Source organism: Oryzias latipes, chromosome 3, assembly GCF_053564925.1.
Source record: "Oryzias latipes strain Hd-rR chromosome 3, Olatipes_Hd-rR_3.1".
Lineage (NCBI taxonomy): Eukaryota > Metazoa > Chordata > Actinopteri > Beloniformes > Adrianichthyidae > Oryzias > Oryzias latipes.
Window position 1 is genome coordinate 13,589,405 of NC_136239.1, and position 16,536 is coordinate 13,605,940.

Genomic DNA, 16,536 nt, shown 5'->3' on the forward strand with positions numbered 1-16,536 from the left:
CTGTTAAAAATGATGTTTTTGGTGTTTTTAACATATTCCAGTGGCATTTTTCTCCTAATGACAGACATGTATAAAGAAATTTGAGCTTAAAATTACTTTTCTGAGTCTTCACTCAGATAGTTGTGAATCTGTAGCAGATAAATAAATGCTGGTAGAAATGTAGATGTGACTAGTCGATCAGATAGATCCCTTTGTTTTCTTCTTCTGAGCTGACGTCTGGCTCAAAACTGTCCGGCTGGATAGGTCCAATATTATATACATGTTTGTTGCACCGCTAATGTTAGGTTAGGGTTGTGAGGAAAACTAGTGGGAGAGAATGTAAACAAAGGGATGATGGGAAGTGGGGGCAGGCTTACTACGCACTAATAGTCCTGCCCACAGCTCAGAAGCAAATTTCTAAGGAACCCCTGCTGCTCTGCAAAACCTATGTCCTAAAAAAGACAAAAAAAAATTTTTATTTTGGCTAAAAACAGCTCAAGTATACTTGAAAGATACTTTTAAAATAGATCTAAACGATGATTGGTGTGGGACATTCAAGTACGCAAACTGGACAGTACATGCATGAAGAAACAGACCTTTCCCAGGGACAGATTACAAATGCTTTCAGAAATCTGCTGAAGAGCAGTTCAGAGCTGCATGAAAGCAAGAGATGAGAAATGAAGGCTGATGCAATAAATAAGCAGAGTTTGACTAAAACGTTTTCTTTTAAATGCATTTGTAGTGCTCATTCAAAAAACGAGTATTTATTCACTGGTAACAGATTTTTGGATTATCTCTGGTAATTAATTATGACATTGGGTTTATAGCATATTCTTTATATCATCTGACACAACAGTGGTTCCTAATTAATTTTAATGGCGCTGTGACCTTTAGGTTCATGGATAAGGTTTATTGGATGTTGGACCTGAGCCCTTCATCCTTTTGACAACTGAATTACCTCACCTTGACTCATCCCAAAGCACACAAGCAGATAGCATCTCACCTCTATAGAAGCCAAAGCCATGGACCACTGAGTAACAGGTAAAATGCTTCTCGCTGCACTGGATCAATGGCTAACAGCATGAAGAGAGAAGAATATAAATCGTAGGAACATTCTAAAGGCTTCTGGAAGAGGGCCAATTTTTAAATGACCAACTTTTTTTGTTCTTTGTAACAAGTCCTTTGACTTTTGTGTGACAGACATGATAAGAAGAAGCAGCATGTTCTTCACGGTAAAGGGATAAAATGCACATCACTTTGTTTGAAACAAAAGCACATGCTGATAATAAAAACAACTTTTTATATTTAAATTTCATTTCAAACTCATGATCAAGATTTCTTTTGTGCCTTTAACCAATCAAAACTACAGACAGAAAGAAATGTAGAAAGTTGAGTAAAATATTGTTCAGACCAAATGTGCCAAATTTGACAAGTTCTCGGTAGACTTTAGGTCTTGTGCTTTTATCTTTTTTTTCTGAAATTTCCATCAGATTACTGTTCTGAGTTTAGTTCATATTTGAATCTACGTTTTCACCACCCTCAGAAACGTGTCTTCAAATGAACACTTTCAATGGAAGCTCCATGTAAATGCCCATAAAGACACATTTTAGGCCTTCCGTGTTCAAAACTCTTGCGTTCATATGTAGCTAAAGCACACAGCCAGTTCAACCAGGTCACACTTTTAACCAATCAGAGACTTAGATTTAGTAGTGACGTACGTTTCATGTCCCCTTTAAATTAACACAATACCAGAATATTGATCATAAAGAAAAAATGAATAACAATGGTGTGTGCCCGGTTGGAATTCTATGACACAATAACACAAGTCTTTCACGTATCAGAATAAAGCTGCGAAAGAAAAAGCCTGAAGCAAGATTCACGAAATTTACACCGCTTTGACATTTCACACAAAGCCTCTTCCTACTGCAGGTGGCGGACATGCGCTAGTACACAAAAACAAAAGAAGAAGCCCCCCTCTGCTTGTTTAATGTTAACACCATGGGCCAAATACATGTCTAAGAACCTACATTCTTGCCTGGTGAGCTTGGAGCTTTGGGTCTAAAAATACTATACTCTTAAAATCACTATTCCCATGTTCTCAAAGGCTTATCACTAGTTTAAAATATTTTGCCTCATAAACTAAGCAGGTTCAAAAACCCACATTTAGCCCGTAGGTAAAGGCAAAACAGATGTAACAGTCAATTCTGATGTTTTTTGTCTGGGTAAACATACATGAACATTTCTAAAACTTAAATAGTGTGACATGAAATCAAATTTTCATCTGGAAGTAGTAAGATCAAACCTGTGTGAACCTATGTAACTAGTCTTCCCCAAAGAATACGGGCATTAACAGCAGAGTCAATTTTCTTCTTGTTGATTTTGCTGCATCTGTGCAGGAAGACAAAGGTCTTTCTGCTACTTTCTATTCTGGTATTGTGCACAATTAAAGCCTTTGCTGCTGTGTACACCTCTTATCTGGTGGTAAATTACCATTAAGTTGAGTGGGAATAATGCGCAGCATATAATTAAAGCAGTTGCTTTAACAACCAGAGATATTTAAGTTCTGAATTGTAAGTGCATTTGATTTCTTTAAAGGACATTTGTTCCCTACCGTTATCAAACTAAACTATACCAATGCTTAGGAGAACTTAAATAATGGCACAACTTCCTGCATTGTTCTATAAATGATTGCAGAGAGAAGAAGCAGATGAAAAACTAGTTACTAAGAGAATGTATTGCAGCAAATGTCTAAATAATATCTTGATGAGAGCTCATTTTTTGTAAATACCAAAAAGGATGAGCTATAAAAGAAATATTCCAATTTCCAGCTAGATTGTTAGCACTAAACATACGCAAATTTAGCTCCAATTAAAAATCTGTTGTTAATTTTAATAAAATGGGAAAAAAAATCAGCCTTCCCTAATGAGTAAACATTGGAAAAATTAAACTTGCACTGTTGCTCCCTGTTTACCGCCTTTAATAAAAGTATTATGTTCTGAGAATTTACGACGACTTTAGTATTGCAGTTATAAAAGTGGATGTTTTTGATTGTGTGTACATGTCTTTAGACTGTTTACGTGTGTTGGGTTTGCAAAGAACAAAGGTTGTTAAAATGCCAAAAAGGAAAGTTGAACATTTAAATAAATACGTGTATTCAGACTGTACATATTCCATTTGCTTAAAGTGAAACCAGTTTTTCCCCCACAAAGAATCGGGAACCAGGAACCACTCTCAGAGCCCTCTTTCGAGATGGTCTTGGTTTGCTTTCAATCGGACTGAGCTCAAGGCCGCTCTGAGATTTCTCAGTCTGAATAGATTTTGTGTTGTGAGCGGAACAACCGCACCCAAATGGCCACCATAGGAGGGCATTATGACGATGTAAACAGAATAGAAATGAAGCAACCAGGACGATGAGACACAGCAACTCATTGAAATGCAGTCGCATGAATACAGGCTCATTAAAACAACTTTTAAAGGGATCCACATTGCTTCACACTGTTTGCCCGACAATCTATATGTCATACACACGAATCAACGTACCTCCATAGCCGTCACCTCCTCAGTAACCGCCTTGCAGCATGTTTCTGCTGTACCAAAGTAAAAAGGGTTGTACCTGCCGTTAATACAGACGTTCAAAATTGGTCAGTGAAATATAAATTTCCATGATTTCTCCTTCTAGTTTCTGGCCAATGACTAAAGAGATACACAAGCTATGGTTTGGAACATGAAAGTCTTCTTTAAACCAGCTTTGAATACAGACCAAACATATGGTTCAAGACACGATCCAGATCAATTTAAGGGGACTCTGTCTTCACCAACTGACTTTTCACGTCGGAATACACCCTTATTTTATCTTCATTCAGATATTTAGACTCCACTCCCAGAACTGGTAAGTGTACTCTTGATTTTTTGTTCTTTTTTCAATGCTTGTCATTTCATTGTTAAGAATTTGCATAATTTGCACTTGCTAACACACTCCGTTTTTTTTTGTCAGAAATAAGGTATTCTTTGTCCATGTTCTGTTAAGCATACCTTCCCATGGTTTGCAAAGAAGCAGCAGCATCTGAAGTTCAAATACAGACAAGTGACCTTGGCACAACAATCTGCAAAAAACTGTTAAACACGTAAGCGACCTTGAAGTTTACAGACATTGTTTGTCAAGGACCTATTTGAGTGACGTTCCCAGATAACCTCTGGACCATGAATTTGAGCTCTGAATTAAAACACCTACTCATACAAGTGACAAGAAATAATAAAACAACTAATGCTAAGTTGATTGTAAAACATGGTAGTGAAGTTGGACTTTTAGCATAGCAGTCAACAGGAAATTGCTTCCAGGGTCCCCGCAGGGTCTTAAAAAGTCTTAAAAGCATTGAATTAATAAATTTGGAAATAATACTTTAAAAAGCATTTAAAAAGTGTTCAATTTTGATGTCTAAGCCTGTTACACCTCTGGCTAGGGGTTTGTAAATGGGTGTAACATAAAGGTAAAAAGGAAAAACGGAATTCACCAACGACTCAAAAAACTCTCACGAGACCCAGGCTGAAAGTAAGCTGGGAATTTATTTACAATGAAAAACTCAAAAGTATACAAAAACCACCAAACCCAAATTACAAGGACCAAAGCCCCTAACAATGTCTATCAAAAGCTCTGCTGCTGCCAGCTGGAGAGGGGTGAGGTGGGGGTGGGGGTGGCCACAGACGTAACAAAGCCTTAAAAATTGAGCTGTTTGAAACTACTCCGTTTCACATTTTTGGTCGAAAATGTTTTTCCAACCACAATTATTTTGATCAAATAATGTAAATCACAATCCACAATCACTAGTTACCAGTACTCTAAATGCCTACCGCCAATTTAAAGAAAGAAAAAAAGAAGTATGCAGACAACAAACAATATACAAAGGTGCACTTTTGATCATGCCATGGGAATAAATTAATAAAATGGGAAAAAAATGAATAAAATTGAAATAAATTGAGTCTTAAATTCTTAATATGCGTGGATTTAAAATGGTCTTAAATGTCTCAAATTTAACTTCATGAAACTTATGGGAACCCCTTTGCAACCAGCTTCTAGAGGTCATTTGAGGAACTGCATCTATTGGAATTTATGGGTTGATGAACGACAGACAGACAGACAGACAGACAGGTGGGAGAAGCAAATTGACCTACAGTAAGTTATCTTGATCTTCAGAAAATGTTCATTAGGGATGGATTCCAAGCTATAGTAAGTGGTGGACAGGTTCCAATGTTTTTATATACTACATATAAGACTCATAAGTCATTTGAAGGGCTATTTATTCCTGAAAAAAAAGGTTGCACAATTGTTTTACATTACATTTGAATAAATTTCTGTGCGGATAAATGTTGAAAGCTTGTCTATGGCTTTACGCACCTTAACGTTTATTTACAACCAGCACTCGTTCTTTGTTTCTTTGTCATGACTCAAGTATGGAATCAGTCTCACAGTCTTAAAGAGCATGCTTTTCTACTGCATCTCTAAGCTCTTCTAAATGTATAAAAAATGTATTTCTGCTCACAGAAAAGTAGTAAATCTGACTAGCTGATGAAGAATAAGTAGTAATTAAGGGTTCAGACTGGAAAAATCTGTTGTTCCGGACAGAGTCTATTTAATTTGGTCTGGATTGAGTCCTTAACCTTGAGGTCGGTCTGTATTCAAACAGGCATCAAGCAGAGCATTCTGTTCCGGACCAAAGCTTGTAAACAAAACCACATGACTAAAGATCTCTTCAGTCATTGGTCTGAGTGCGGGTCAAAACAACAAGAGCAAGACAGACAATTCTTATCGCTTCTAACTTATTTAAACTTTACGTCAATTACCAGTTTTGAATGTTAGGAATAACTCTTTTTACTTGTTACTCTGGTACGGTGGAGGCTTGCTGCAAGACGGTGACTGACAAGGAGACATGCCGTGTGCATGACATGTAGATTTTCAAGAAAACGGTATGAGAAGCAATGTGTGTCACCTTAAAAGTTATTTTAATGAGCCTGCATTCATCCGGTCACATTTCAATGAGTTGCTGTGTCTCATCGTTGTGGCATTATGGCGATGCTTTTAAGAGAAATCTGTTAAGTAACTAAAAGGTAGCTTTTCGGGTGATGTCACTGCAGCGTCGTGTTTAGTGCGGCTTATCGAGACACAGAAAAGCATGTAAGAAGCAGTTTCAGCTGTGTCAAAAATAAGCGTTCTGACAAATTAACTATTAAACGCTTTTTTTCTGTCAGATAAAATGACACACTGCAAAAATTGACTGTCTAAATACAAGAAATTTAGACTTATTTTTAGATTATATTGTCTTAAAACAAGTGAAATTATCTGCCAGTGGGGTAAGATAATTTCACTTGATAAGATATCTTAAAATAAGAAAAAATATCTTGGCTTTTAGAAAGAGAGAAACAACTCAAAATTAGTAGTAAAATACTCATTTCAAGCACTATTTTTTAGGTAAAAAAGTCTCAAAACTAGTTTATAAATTCTTCTTTGACAGTTGTTTATTACTCACTTTGAGTAAAAAGACCCTAAAACTAGATAACCGTAAGAAGATATGCTTTTAATTCAAGAGTTATTATACTAGAATTAAGACTTATTGCTAGCTGAATTAAAGCTAGTATTGTGTAATTACTAGCTTTTGTAGCTCAAACCAAGACAAGAAAAATACAAGCATACAGGATTAGTATACTTAACAATATTTATTTATATTGCTTTTTTCAAAATTGCTTTGAATACACTGTTAACATAGAATACTTCTGCTTCTACAAATACAAAGAACTGCTTGAAGCATTTCAACATAAAATTTAACATAGGTTTACAGCTAAATCTTAATGAACGCTGATGCAGGCCATACTAGTAAATAATCTGAGGTTAAGAGAAATAAGAAAAAGAGTGTCTCTGGTTAACATCACCAAACAAGGCATTCATTTCTCACCGTGAGAGCTCTACCACTCAGTAAAAACGTTTCACTCTGCCAAAACTTTTTTTATGAACTTGTGGTGTCCCGCTCGTGAATATTGTCCTTCAATATTTCTGTCTGACTGACAAAGTAGGGTTGCCACAAACTTGGGATGGGTAAGATGGAAGGTGTAGTGGTAAGCCAACAGATAAAACAACCTATGGCCAAGATCTTCTTTGGCAAAGGTGGTGATGGGAGTTTCTCCACTTGCCACGAGACAGCAAGACCCATCAAAGAGCAACACCGGGCTGGAGAAAGATCTCTTCTCCAGGTATTTGGCAGGATCATCTGTTGGCTAAAGATAAAAATAATTAGGGTAAAACAGTTTATGTTGTAACTTTTACTAAAAATGTTTTGTTAGTAATAATGAAACATCACTAGGGTCGTATTTACCATTTTGAAAATTAATATATTTTTTGTAGATGCTTGTATTTAGGCTTTTTAGGTGTCATTAACACCATTTTGCATATCTAGTGGCAGAAAAAAAAACAGAAATAAATGCTGGGATCCTCCCATTATTCCTTCCAGTCTCTACCCACAGTTATTACAGACCATCAGAGACAAACAAAAATCAAGCACAAAATCAAAGTTTCAAATGGGAACAAAAACTCACCTCTAGAACATGCAGCAATGCTTCACTAGCATGTGCCAGTTTCTTAAGGGGTGAAGTTGGAGATGGGAAAAGCGTTGGGAGTGCTCTGAAGAGTGCAACGTTGTGTTCAACTAAAATAGAACAATATAATAGAATAACTCAGTTATTAACTTCATTTTCAGCTTAATGTTGAGTTTACATTAAATTGAATATCAGTTTGCATAATAACAACGCAATTCTGACCAACACCTCTGAAAACATTATGCAAAAAAAGACAATAAAATGAGTTACCTCCACTTAAGTTCATGGGAGGCTTCAACACTTTTTTCCAAACTCTGTAAAACTGCACTAGTGAGCAGAAGTCTTCCCATCTGTCCTGTACTTGACATCTGAATTTGCCGTTTCCCATATCCTGGATCCACCGCAGCTCCTCCATCACCTAAAACACAAGTAACATACAAAAATGCCTCCTTTGTAAAGATGGGCGGTGGGGGGAACAACCAATCAAAAACACAAGTAAATTGCTTACATGATGAAGCTCCTTGAAACATGGATATGCCTCCAGAATCTTTGTAGGTCTATCATCTTCTTTTAGGACATCACTTTCAATGAAGGCTTTTCTTGACTGAAATCCGAGGTCAAGGATCTGGCAGACAGCATCTTGGTTTGGTTTTGGTTCTCTATACATCTATCGAGGCTATCCGTTTCTGCCAAAATGAAAAATAAAAATCAGTGAAGATATCAGACATATTCTGAATTATACAATGGGTTTAAGCCGACATGAACTGTTATACTTCCATTATTTATTAGAGCAACATAAATGAGAAAGCATCTTACACTGCTGTATATAAAAGCTTGTTTACAATGTAAATGTAAACAACAATAGCTGTAATGTCTCAATATCAACAATATCAATGTCACAATATCAATATCCAATGGTATAAGGATAATTAAGGTAGGTCAAAAAAATAAGAAAAGGTAAAGCATTTTAAGTGATCACATAGAGGGCATAATTTTATTCCTGAAGGAAACAGCAAAACAACATATTGGCGATCTGAATCAAAGATACGAGTTCTTAGTGTCATAACCTTCTCATAACTTGTCTAATCCAAGTAAGGGAGGTATCATTGCAAAGCTAGTCAGAGAACTACATGAATTAAGGTTGATATCAAATCCATTTTTACTTCATTATCAACAAATAATAAGTAATTACGAATATAACCAAAAAGATTGTACAGTTCAATTAAGCTAAACAGATGCTGTGAGGCAGAGTAAACACTGAAATCTTCTTCATGGCATATATAATGTTTATAAAATGATCCATTTAGCTGACCAAAAAAACCTTTGGAAACAGATATCCTATTTACACTATTTTCCTTTTACATTTTAACTTTTCAAGTTAATAAATAAGAGAGATTCCAGACTCGTTTCCTGGGTTTGAACTATCATGTGGCTCTATGTGTAAAAATACTTTGAAGTACTTTTAAAAGTCATTATTGATTTTAATAAATAAATAAAACAATAATAAAACTGCTGTTTTATTTATTTATTATTTTATACCACAATCCAATAGTATTTCATTAAGCTACGGTTGCTCCTTTATGTTTGTAGACATTGGTTGCAGCCGATCAGTTTACTCAAAACCAGTCACATGACCTCATGTCCCAGCATTCACTTCTTGGACGGAGCCTTGCAAACGGGGGGAGTCACGCCCGCTGTGTTTGGCAGAAAGAGTTCCGCCGGAAGCGCTGCTCAGCGCGCGTGCCTAGAACAGCACCTGCTCGCTTTTGATTACTGATTAAATTTCCGGGAGGTGAAGATAACTACAACAAAAAATATTAGCCTGCATGTATAGTACGCACCGATCTAGTGACGCTCATTCATAAAACGGAGAAAATACTGCAGCCCCGCGTTCCTCTAAATGGAAGAAATTCTGGTGGCTAAGCTAGGTCATACGAACATGCCTAGAAGAGACGGAATGCCGCTCTGCTACTGGCTGCCTCGTCACACTTGACGACTAGCTTGGATACCTAGCTGTCATTAGGCTTCGGGGAACAATGTTTGTTCACATTGAGTGAAGTAATAATATTTAATAAAATAAAAATAGTCTCAGAAAAACTTACCGAACTGGCTATCAGAAGGGTCTGGTTCAAAGTGGCTGCTGCTTTTCCCTCTCTTTCCAACCGTCAGGACAGGCGCAACCAAATGACTTGAGGGGGGTGGGGGTGAGAGGGTTACCGCAAAACATGTACCTTTGTCCACAAAGTTGTATGATGTAATTAGAAGATATTATACACACTACTTTAAAACTCACCTCTATTATTGTTGTATGGTAATACTAGGGAAAATAAATTTTGTGTTATTTATGAAACCCTCCCGTCCCCCCATTCCCTTCTTAGCTGATATTGACCGCAGGAGGAAAAGGAGTACCGTATGTTCATGTTATTTCAGACTTTGAGATAGTCCAGATTGTTTTTGCACCCGTTTTACCAATGCAGAGCGTATAAAGACTTACAAATCTGATTGAACAGCATCTGAAACGATTTAAGCCATTGTTTCCTTAGAAAACTGTAATTCCTAAGCAACACTGCCTTTGCATCTCCCTGTTAAAATTATTTATCTTGGTTGTTTAGACATATGTGTATTATGTTTGAGTCAAAGCCCATTTTTTAAACAATGGTCATCTAAACTAAACTTCAGAAATGTCTGTTAATCACTTGTCAACCATAATCAGCTTTTTGAATGCTGTCAAAATGATATCAGCACAGAGCATCCCATATATTTTTACATGAGAAGGAGTTGGGCCTTGTCTCAGAAATAATTAATTTGGAACACATTACAGGAAAGATTGGAAGGTTTTGTGACAGTTGTGTTCTGTTACTGATTTGCACAAGGGTTATCCCTTTTTCTATCTATCTTAGATGACCCCCCCCCCCCCCCCCTTCCATTGACATGTTCTCCCTACCATGACAAAGGTGGAAAGATTTCATGTAATCCATGGACACCAGTGAAGATCAAAAATCATTGAAGAAAAAAGGTTCAGAGCACTGTCTAGTGGGTCTAGATGACCCAACTCCTAATGTTAAAGTGCCTAGGATAGCACAAGGGTTACAGAACAGGTATAGCAATATTACTTTTCTTAACCGCTTTGTTGCTGTTGCAGTGTTCAAGTCCACATGTTACTAGGTCTTGAAACAAGTCTTTACAGCTAAAAGTGGTCACAAAATAAAAATTCAAGCCTCTGCGAGTAATTTATCTTGTTGTACATGTAAAATGACTAATTTTAGCCTTTATAAAACTAAGTAAGAAATAAAAGACTAATAATCTTGTAACAAGATTAATAATCTAATGAATTCTTCTCTTGCATAGTAAATTATTCTTAAAACAAGTTTTAAATGATTATTGGACTAAATTTAAGATTATAATTCTAGGTTAGAAACTTCATTTTTGCAGTGGCAATCATTGCTTTACATTTGTCCTCGACTTCCCGGTTCCTACATTCCTAATCTGTTTAGATCACGTGATCACCGGCTACAGTAGCCATTTGGTCCAGTTTCTCCGCTCCGAGAACGGATTGTATTCAGACTGAGGAATCTCAGAGCGAACCGAAGCTCAGTCCGATAGGAAACAAACTGAGACCACCTCCAAAGATGGGTCTGAGAGCGGTTCCCGGTCGTGGACCAGAGTTCGCTTGGTTGTGTTCAGACTGAAAATGTGTTCTGGATTATAGGGGGAAGCAAATTCTGGTACACTTAAAGCAGAACCAAATTATTTATAAAAAAAAAATCAGCTATGCTTTTACTTCAACAATGAAAGCAACTCAATTTTATCTTGATAAATGTCTATCCTAAATATGCAAAACTGTATCTTCTGAATCAGTAAGCACTGATATTAGTGTCTAGAATATATATAAAAAACATTTATTGTAGAGTGTTAGTCTTCTTGTTCAGTTCTATCACACGATTTCCTTTTGAGCTAGTAAAACAATAAAGAGCAGAAGGCAATAAAGCCTTTTAAGATAGAATAAAATACCAATACATCAATTCTGAATGACCTCACCACATACCCACTTCTTTAACTCTCTGTGACATTTCAAGCCACAATGGTCCCCATAAACTTAACCTCACAGGACGTTTTCATCATCCTTAGGAACCAACAAAGTGAAACAAACGGTGAGCGTTTTATGTTTATGGAAGATCTGTGAGCTGCTGGGATCAGCTACCCGCTGCGGTCCTCAGCCCCATTTTCCGATCTAAAGAAAGTGTAATAAAGCAGGCGCCTGAGCGTGACCATCCATGAAGCATGGGATGGAGTTCATTAACATGCACCTACGGCTGCACTCACTCTAAGTTATGGCATCTGCAAAGAGGTAGGGCATTTGGTTGTGTGCTGGAGGACTGCTTCTGGGATGTTACCATGGTGATGGAGGAGAGGGAAAACAGCAGGTACTGATAACACAGATAAAGTAGTCCTCTGGAAACCACATGAATAGATAAACTCCCAGTAATCTACAAAAAGAATGTCTTGTTTCAAAAAACCAGTCCTCTGCTTGTATCTAAATTTGAAAGTCTGTGTGATGAAATGGTTGTGATCCTACAATAATATATAAATACCCTCCTGGTGTTTTTTGAGAGAAACTGAAAGAGTTAAACTACAGTTTGGCCCAAAATTACACAAGCCTAAATAAACAGCCCTAATAGTCAGAAACAACTTCACAACATTTGCGTTTGAAGTTCAGGGAAGGCGAGAATAGCCTCACTAATGATGCTTAAGTCTATTACCTACACAGTCCATTGAACAGTTTTTGATTAAATCAAGTTAACTTGCTTTTTTGTACGGAGCTTTTTAGCGTCATTGATTGAAGAAAACACATCCAATGTTTTGTCCATTTTCAAGACTATACGTGTCCTCCGCAGAATTTCCAAGGTTAAAATGGCTTTTAAAGTAAAATATACCAATATTTTATAAAACAATTTAAAAATGTAGCTTACTGTCATAAATATCACCATCCGCTATATGTGTACCACAGTGCATACAACTTACTATTAACATGTTAGAATTACATTAAAAAAAACAAGAACTAGTTGTTAGTAGGCTGCTAGAAGTTAAAGCTGGGGAAAGTATGGTGCACTGGGGTTCTGTCCTCTATTCTCATCTACTTCTCCTCTCCTCTCCTCTATTCCTGATCATTTACTTATCATTTAGTTCTCCATGGGAGCGGGAGGGATTCCAGATTCCAGTTGGCCCGTCCGTGCTCCTGTATCTGGCCGTGGACGTTGCCTCCTGCCTGTCTAGCGCCCCCAGCTGTCCCCCAGCTCCATCTGGATGAAGCTCATCTGCTGGACTAGGCAAACATGTAGTTGTAGAGTTAGATAAGTTAATTCTTCTCTATGAGTTCTGGTACATTGCCTGTCTGTCTTGGGAGAGGATCCCTCCTTCATGTGGACACCCCTGAGGTTTCTTCTTTTTTTTATTCCTGGAATCTGTTTTTTTAGGAGTTTTTCCTTACTGAGAAGGATGGTCTAAGGCAGGGATGCCCAGTTTTGCTTAGTCTGTTTAGCTTAGTTTAGCAATCAGCTATTGTATTTTCTGACTATTTTTATGTTTTGTACAATTAGCGAAGCCTGTTGGTACAACTGTATGTAAAGTTGGGATATATAAATAAAACTGAATTGAATGAAAGTCTTAGTCACATTTATCCATTGAATGCATAACTTGGCCGAGTGACTGTGACATCACCCATAGAAAACGGCTTTTTCAAATTCCAACCAACTGAAGTCAATTCAGTCACCATTTATTCTCAATGCAGACATCGACATGTTGAAACCAGACATCCTCACTAAAGGCCGTGTCACCCAGCCACTACGTACATTTTGCACATTTTGTATAAAAGTCTGGTCTTTTGTGATACATGTGTGATAAACGTAATGCAACAAGGGTTTTGGACGACCGGTCTTTACGTGTATACCGTTTTTAGGCCTTTGGGGGGGGTTGAGAATGACATATTTCATGCAAATTATTACATAAATCTTGCACAATTGTGTGATTTTTATGAGATGCACATGCTAATTTGTGGCTTTCCACGACCGTTCCACGTATGTCTAACAGACTTTTTACGCATGTACCACCTATGAATAACTCTTATATCACGTATACGACGCACATACCATGTTAAAATTACATAATTGACACACAAATCACTAATAAAATGCATATAAATATCGCAATACTTACGCACGTTCATGTTTTACATTGATTCAAATATCTTAGCGTGGTTTATTCAAACATCTTCAATAGTTTTGACATGGTTCATTCGTAATACTTCTGTACAAATTTCACATAAGGACCACAACTTTTCTCACTTTTTTCATGTATATTAATTTTTGACAAATTTTCATCTGTGCATAAAATGTACATGGTGGCTGTGTGAGATGGCCTTAAGCAGTGATTGATCTAAGTGAACATTTCTATGGATACCACTCTCCTCAATCAAGAGTGTTAGAAGTCCACATCCCTACCAACTGAAAGAGGACTCGGTAGAATCTGTCAAACGTTTTAAGCGTTCAATATGACACCCCCTACTTTTATAGAGGCATCTGATTGGCCAGTTTATAATTTGAATAACTTGCTCTACAAGAAAGTTTATTTCTCAATAGGAGTCCATGGGATTTCAGCGATTTGGGAATAGTACTTCCAATTTGGAACGCGAGTAGGGAGGATTCACTTAGTCCAGTTCTCATTTTCAGTCAATGCACGCACCCGTACGGTAGTTGGCCCGTGCAGGTTCAGCGGGTTTTTGGGTTCTTGACAGGAGCGGCCACATCGATGCCCTTCCTGACACAACCCTGTATTCTAGCCGGGCTAGGGACCGGCACAGGGAAACCCAGACTTGGGCACTTTTGTGGCTCTTCATGTCCCAACAATTATTTGTATGTACCAACAGCACAAAGTAACTTAAATTACAAGTGTCACTGCTTCCTTCTGTCCAAACTAAAGAGTCAAAAAGGCATAGATTGACCCGAGGTTTAATTGTGTTTTCTCTGGATTTGAACATCCATCTCCTATTACTGCGTTATTAATTTCAACCCCTTAACAAGAGCCTTTAAAACAGCCACACTTTAATCATGGGAGTCGTGGTTCAGGAAACCATCTGATGAAGATCTTTTGATCAACTGTTACCTTTTCAGGATGGACCTTTTTTCTGAACGACCTCTGTTCTGAGCTGCACCGTCTCCTGATGGGAGTCTCAGCTCCAGCTCAGTACATCGGAACACCCGCACCATCTCTAATTTGATGGTCTGTCTGGGCCCTAATCATCTCCTGGGTAGAAGTAGAATTATTTAGAGCCTGATAAATGGGTCACAAGGAATATCAAGACACAATGACACTAAGAGGAAAAAGTCAGGTGTTGTTAAAAGATGGCATTCATTAAGAGCTGAGCTGATTGGATGAAGGTCCAGCAGAGATGGAAGTTCAGAACTAAGTGGGTGACACTTCCAAATGCAAACAACGAGAGCTAACTGTTATTTTACCAGATCTCAAGAGAGTGTTTTAGCAAAGCAGCTCTTTTTCTGTTTTCACACGCAGAAGTTATTCAATGATACTTACAGTGATATGAAAAGCTTTGTTGGCATCAAATCAATAAAACTCTCACATGAAAAAAGCAAACACTAATCATAATGAACCTATGCAACAGATTTAGGTTTCTATTGCTTTCAGCCATACAAATAATTATATTTAGGATAAAAATAAAGGTGAAACAGGACACAAGAACAGAAAAAATTATATAGAAAGTTAAAAAAATACAGATCTCAAAAAAGAAAATCTCAAAAATCGTTCCAAATAATTTTATTAAACCAAATGTTTATATTGAAAAATATTTTTAAATGGTCTTAAAATTAAAAGGAATCATATCATAAACAAAACAAAAAAAATATCCCCAAAAAATAGAAAATATTGAAAGATTGACAAATTTATCTCTAAAAACAAAAAATTTATCAGAATTCATATTTCAAAAATCCAACTGCGAGCCACAACAATGACCACACCCACAACGTGAGCGTCCAGGTCACCCACTGAAGTCGCTGCTTTGTGCCCAACATTTACTCAAGAACGAAATTAAAGAATTTCCACTGGTCGACATTTAATACTTCCCCAACGTTTTCCTCTGTGAATCAGATCAGTAGGAAGAACTGGTGGTGTGGTGTGGTCCGTTATTCATTTACTCCTCATTCATACTTGGTGATGATAAGTTACTGATGTAGCCACAGCTGCCCTGGGGCAGACTGACAGAGGCGTGGCTGCCAGGTCACGACTGCGGCCCCTCTGACCATCACCGCGGACATTCATACACATTCACACACCAGTGGACCAATGCTGGAGGCAAGAAGGGTGAGGTGTCTTGCCCAAGGACACGACAACAGTTGACTGGGGTTGCGGGGATCAAATCCATCCTTCGAACTACGAACACCCTTTTTTTCCCAATTGGCCGCAATACTCTTTAATATTAAAATGAAAAATCTGGTGGATTTTTTTTTTACTGAGAATCATGTTTTTCTAAAGGCTGATGTCTAATTAGCAATTATTAGCAGTTCGTAACAACCAAAACTGGGTAAACGCTTGATCATTTCACACATCTAAAGATTTGTGCCAGTTTCTCAGATAAAGATATTTTTTATATCTGTAAAATCTCTCCAACCATGAAGCCTTGTAGCATCATCTTTTTCTGTTGGTGGATGTGTCATATGGTTGCACAGCTGCACAGACGTCAGCTGAGCTTAATGGCTTCAAAAGGCTGTTGTTAAAGCTCCTATTGTTTCTTCCATTAATCGCAGCATCGTTAAAACACACATCATCAATTTCTGTCAGCTTTATATCCATAGTTTTTATAAATTAACTGCAAAACAAATCCCATTTCATTGTGTTCTCAGTGAGAATAAGGTTAATAATGGTGAAAAATGGTTTCTACTTGGTTTGTTTTTCTAAAGTAAGCTGAAA

At 37.3% G+C, this 16,536-nt stretch overlaps 1 protein-coding gene and 1 long non-coding RNA gene across 4 annotated transcripts in view; both read right to left on the bottom strand.

The window, feature by feature from the left end:
* Positions 1-16,536, bottom strand: part of tspan4a (tetraspanin 4a) — a 287,620-nt gene that overhangs the window by 59,934 nt on the left and 211,150 nt on the right. The gene's annotated exons all lie outside the window — the stretch shown is intronic.
* LOC111947001 (uncharacterized) lies at positions 6,669-9,785 on the bottom strand. The gene is made up of 5 exons (XR_013654800.1): positions 9,663-9,785; positions 8,069-8,246; positions 7,831-7,978; positions 7,561-7,670; positions 6,669-7,242 (listed from the first exon to the last, which is right to left on the bottom strand). It is a non-coding gene; the product is annotated as an uncharacterized LOC111947001 (long non-coding RNA).